This window comes from Cyprinodon tularosa, unplaced genomic scaffold (genome assembly GCF_016077235.1).
Source record: "Cyprinodon tularosa strain WSP-4 unplaced genomic scaffold, ASM1607723v1 ctg733, whole genome shotgun sequence".
Lineage (NCBI taxonomy): Eukaryota > Metazoa > Chordata > Actinopteri > Cyprinodontiformes > Cyprinodontidae > Cyprinodon > Cyprinodon tularosa.
The window spans coordinates 183874-190000 of NW_024039489.1; the positions used below are offsets into that span (position 1 = coordinate 183874).

The following is a 6127-nucleotide window of genomic DNA, read 5'->3' on the forward strand; positions in this document are numbered from 1 at the left end:
CTGGATTTAGAGGTGCTTTTAGAGGAATCACCGCATTTCAGAGCCAACAAAAGGAATATTGATCTTTTCCTCATGTTTTTTTTTCCTACAAAAAGGAAAGAAAATGTATGAATTTGTAGTTTTTTGGCGATTTGCTCTTTAAGACCTGAATCAGGGGATTATTCCTGTCTTTAAGTGTAAGACCTAAACATCTGTTTGAATGTGAATGCGTGTGTCGCCTTTGCAGACATCCTAAAAAGAAGCAGACGTTTTATTACTCAACAGCAGACTTTCATTTTTTGTTTCACTGAGAATGCAGCTTTAAAATTCCAGCACTCCTTTTGTATTCCTCTGGTCCAAGGGTGCCTAGGGGTAGAAATTTCTTAAAAATCTGTTTAATGAAGAGCTTAGTTTGTGCAAAACACTGTAAACACGGACAGTTAAAATTTTAATTCTATTCAGTTTATTTCTATAGCGCCAATTCACAACACGTCATCTCAAGGCACTCTACAGTTCTACGGATCATCCAGTCAGTTTGATTCAAAGTTTTCTATTTAAGGAAAACCAGTTGATTGCATCGACTCATTGACTCTTCAGCAATCCCTCACACTAAGCATGCTTGTAGAGACAGTGGAGAGGAAAAACTCCCTTTGAACAGGAGGAAACCTCCAGCAGAACCACAGTCACAAAATGAGCAAATGTGAAAATAAAAATTGCTCTGAATGAAGTCTGAATTTTGCTCAAAGGACAGATGCTTAATAAAAAAAAGAGTTTGGTTTAAACACACATGTAAACTACTCTCCACATGCATTTTGAATATTTCATGTGTGCAGATTCATTACCTTAAGCCCCCAGTATAATAACAAGAATGAGTTAATGCTCTGTTGTAATAGAAAAAAGGCTTAACAGCAGCTGCAACTGATTGGAAATGTAAATGTCTGTGTTCGGGTATAAACAAAAGTTCATTCAAGCCTCAATTTCCTCAATATAAACAATGCAGCTAATCTTAGCTTAGCTCAAATGAAGCTCCAAATTTAACATTCATCATTTACATCACATTACTACTGCTGTCAGGGTAAATTTACGACTGTGTTAAACTTAGTTATTTAATGATGAGTCCACTTAGCCTGAAGATGCTTTGCTAACGCTGCTGGTAGCAACTAGAAAACTGGACTGTCTCAAAAGGCGGGATATCCTTTAACCAGCCATTACAGGCCAGTTACTTTCATTGGTTGGTTGGTTTCACCCTCAAAAAGACAAACGCCACAGAAAACGGTCCATATTTACGTAGGACAGAATCTACAAGAGCATACAAACAAGCCATGGTTTCTTTGACTCATGCTGGTGACGTATTGGGGGCTTCATGGTAACCAGTCTGACAGATAAAACGTTGAAAAATACATGTGGAGAGAATTTTACATGCATGTGTTTTACATAAAACTGCTTGTATAAGTGTTTATAATGCTTGTGCCATTTTGGCAAAATCGTGTCTTCATAGCAATGAACGGCCACTTTATTAGGAACATCTTGCAGGTAGTTTGCCCGCTGCCTTTGGCCTTCTGACTTGCATCCGTCCTTAATACCACAAATTCAAAAGGCTTTAAAGAATTTAGTCGACATGACATAACATCACGCAGTCAGTGCTAATATATCAGCTGCAACCCTCACGTTCCACTGCATAGCTGAGGTTCTATTAGTCCTGCTGACTGTTACCATGGAGACCACTGGAGAACAGTGAGCTTCCTAGCATGTTGACGGATCAATTTTGAGATCATTTGTGACTGGGTTTATTATCCTGCTGGAAGAAGTTATCAGAAGATGTGGTAATAAAGCGATGGACTTTGGCAGCAACAGTATTTAGAGAATTTAATCACCATCTGGCTCTAGGGGGCCCAAAGTATGCCAAGAAGATGCACCATTACACTAGCAGCAGCAGGCCAAGCTATTAATAAAGGCATTTATTACTCATTTGTGCCACAGTCTGAGTCTGCAGTCTTATTACTGCTGTTAAATTGACACTGTTGGAGCAGGCAGAAGGGTTCCAGTCTGTTATTGTCCAGTTCTGGGGAGCCTGTGCCAACAGGAGCCTCCGGTTCCCCCTTTAACAGCTCACAGGGGCTCATCCGCTTCCAGGTCCGACATACTGAGTGAGCCTTTATTCTGCTCATCTAGGTTTCAGTCATTCTACTGTTGCTTTTCTATCATTGGAAGTAAATCTGTCCATTTTCTGATTACCTCTGACATTAATAAGGTGCATCCTTAAACATGATCAACATTTATCTTTTTTATATCATTCTCTGTAAATATGGGAGAAGTTATTTCCCAAAAATTGCTCTTGGTAATAGTATGAAAAAATGAGTTAAAAACAATCCACTGGACTTTGTTTCCAAGTTTGAAGACGTTTCTCATCCAGGAAGCTTTTTCAATTCAAAATGTCAGAAATAACGTTGAGTTCCAGGTTTTATACAGTAGCCCAACAAAGCCTTGTCTTTGTTTTGAAAAAATGCAAAAATTTTAAATGGACAAATGGGTCCACCCCTTTGCCTGCAATGCCCCATACCTGCCTATGTCTCTGAAAGGGGGGAAAGGAATTGTTGGCCTGGCTGAATAGGTCAGGTCTTCTCTTCCCCTGGAAAGGGGTTGGGGTGGTGGGAAGTAATGAACTCAATTGCTGCATTGTAGTATTTTGAAAGCTGAAATCTGAGTCCACCTCCTCTGTTTAAGTTTGTTTTTTCTTTCTTAACATAGATGGCTTCCTTCACGCCCCTCTCAAACCACCTATTTTCTTTGTCCAAAATGTGAACATTCTGGTCCTCAAAAGAATGTCCTTTGTCCACAAGGTGAGATGTACCGCAGAGTCTTGTCCAGAGGAGGGCGCTCCTCTGTGTCGGGCTGTGGAGAGGTTGTTTGGATTCTCCAATATAAAGATCACAGCATTCCTCACTGTATTGGACTGCAGACACCACTCCACTCATATTAGGTCTGGGGGTTTTGTCCTTAGGATGCACCAGTCTCTGTTTAAGGGTCTTGTTTGGTTTGAAATGTTCTGGGATTTTGTGTTTGGAGATGCATTCAAAACAACTCAACGCTTTTTCTGACATTTTGAATTGAAAAAGCTTCCTGGATGGGAAGCGAAACGTCTTCAAACTCGGAAACTAAGTCCAGTGGATTTATTTTAACTTTCTTTTTTTAGAATGACTATGAGCTGGATTACTGAGAGTCTTCAGTACTTTGTAATAGTAGTTTCTTCGAGATTCTGATGATCAGTTTGACTTTTAAGAAGTCCTCCTCATGCAAATGTTCACTGAGGTACAGCCATAGATTGGCAGATTTACCAGCTGTTCCTAATAAAGTGGCCAGTGATAATAGAAGAACAGGGTCTAAATGAATACCAGAGATAACAGGCTGTTGGCTGGTGAAATGTGGAACCTGTGACACTCAGCTCTTTGGCCCCAGTTCCTCGTGAGGGAAATGAAAATGAGTCAGAGCTTTAGTCATCTGTTTACTGCAGAGCAAAAATATAAAACCCAGGTATAAACTCAAACCTTTTTATTTAACAGCTGAACTTTCTGGCATTTTACTTAAAAAGTGGAATTATATCAATGTAATAAAAGGCACACATTTCTATCAGATCAATTTGAGGGAAAAATAATATTATAAATTGGTGTGAAAAAAGGTTGAGTCGCATGATTAGTAGTTGCTAAATAGAGCTGTGCAATTTATAGCATTTGCAATACAATCGCAGTTTAGAAAAATAACATTTTCAAATCGCAGAGGCTTTCAATTTTATTCATAATACATTTAAAAGGAGTTGGACACTAAATGTCTGTTTCCAGCCCTATAGGTGGCGGTAATACTATTAAAGTGGGAATGCACCACATAGAAGGAAACAGAGTTGCAGCTTGCACCTAGATTAATGCAATATAGTCTTGCAACACTGAACTCTGGAACAGCAGGTTTTCAAGGTCATGAAAAAACTGGAACCCTGGAGGAAAATGCTTGTGCTTAGTCCAAAGGATTATCACGACAAAATCGCAATATGCAGCAGCTGAACATCTACCAGCTCTTGCCTCTAGCTGTCAGTAGATCTATGTTACATAGTTAGATCTGTCCAAATCCAAATTCACAAGGTAATTGCATCATTTTTCCACGGCTTGATATGATACAAAACTTACCTTAAATTACACATTTCAAGTCAGGAAGTCCAGCTGTTAAGTGAAGTATTTTTGTCTGTAATTATTATTTGTTACAAGATAAAACAATTAATGCAGGCCATTAATATTTAGCAGACCAGTCAATGACAGCGAGTTCAGTTGTTGATCTCTTTTAGCATGACCTAAAGTTCATACTAAGATGTTTGATAAACCTGCGCTATCCAACCCTGTGCTTTGCACTTAAAAAACCTGCCAGCACATCTCTGGGTTGATTGGTGCATCTTATGGCACTGAGGGGTACAGTAGCTGAAATGGGAAAACCTGCTGCAAAAACCTAAATGATGCTAAAGCAAAACAAGACTAAGTACCTGCAGAGGAAAAACATTCAAGGACTTAAACCTACTGCAAGTAAAGAAAAGCATCATACTAGTCTCACAATAAATAAGTTCTCCAGACCACTAAGGGGAGACAATCTTCAACTCACAGGACCAGAGACCAGTGAAGTCATGAACAGATGCTGAGATTCAGGCCGTTTCTCAATATGCATACTTGTGTGTTCTCATGTGCTTGTGAACCATCATCAGCCTCAGCCCTAGTACTGCTCCAATTCACAAAAACACAAGATCGCATGCATCAGAGCAGACTTGTCCGTTCTCCAGATAGACAGCTGTCCCAGCATGCACTGCAGCAGCTTCCAGTGGAGCGCTTAAAGAGCTCAGAGAATGAGTATAGTGAAGTTAAAAGTTCACTTTTTTGATATTCAACAAAAATATGTTTTAAGATCATTTGAGGCGAGAACATTATACTTTTAAGCATCACTGTATGGCCCAATAAATGATTTAGTGCATGATTAAAAAGAAAGTTCCGAATTTGAGAGGACCACAGCAACTAGTGTACCTCCAGTAACATTATCACGTCTGCAGCAGCCCTCTCTCAGCATAGCTGCAAGGACTACTGGCTCTGATGGCAATTTTTTTTGTTTTATTTGGCAAAATGTTCATTTTTGTTTGTGTTTATCTGACTGTGTTCATTATTTTTTCACCACTAAATGAAAAAAAAATCAGAATGTATTATTATCTAGAGATTATTTATAACAGGAGGTGAAATGCAGCTTCAGATGAGCTTTGAATGTGGTGATGTCACGAGTACGCTTCTGTTCCAATTGACCAATATTTATGTTGCATGCTCCTGTTCTCTGTGAATCCAGACTTTCCTGTGTTCTCGTCAAGAACAAACTAGGCGAGAAGACAAGTCATACTAACGTTCTTGTGAATTGAGAAACGGCTTCAGGCTGCATCCGATCGACCACCCTAACCATTAAATCCCTCCATCACTATATAGAGAAAGGACTATATAGTGAAGTTGATATTGAACTCATTTAACTGACCGTTTAGACGGATCACTGCTTTTCGCTCCCCATTGTTCACATAACTGCTCCTATTGCCTGTGCCATCTGTTCATTTCTTGTTGCCACAACAGATCCCATGATGCTTTGCGAGGAGATCTCTCCCTAAGCAATCTGGGATTTATCTGCTCATCATGAACATTTATGATCACTACTTTTTAAGGTGCATTGTGGGAAATTTCAAGTCCACTACTTTTTTATTCACTTGACATTCGGACACTCATTTAAAATGGCGTAACCACTATGAAGTGCCCTATGTAGGGATTAAGGCAGACATTAGGACACAGCCGAAGTGATTAAACAAAACTCAAAGAAAAAGTACTTCCTTTCATTCCTCTTAATGTCCTCCGCTAGACATTTATCATCCCTCCATAGTTACATCTTTACCAATGCTCTGGTCTATAGTCATTAATATTCCATTATGGAGAGCTAGTTTGAAGCTTTTCAACAGTTATTTTCTAACTGCAGCCTTTCTTAAATTATGAATTGTGTGTGTTTGCATCATTTATGTATTTGCACTTTGCTTCTCTCTATTATCTGTCACGGTTAATCTAACCTTTTGTTTGACATCAGGCCTGTGTGGCAGTGT

The 6127-nt window shown here is 39.2% G+C and overlaps 1 protein-coding gene across 4 annotated transcripts in view; it reads left to right on the top strand.

Moving 5' to 3' along the window:
- The window catches only part of LOC119772939 (glutamate receptor 2-like), a 97905-nt gene that overhangs the window by 52861 nt on the left and 38917 nt on the right, over positions 1–6127 (top strand). The gene's annotated exons all lie outside the window — the stretch shown is intronic.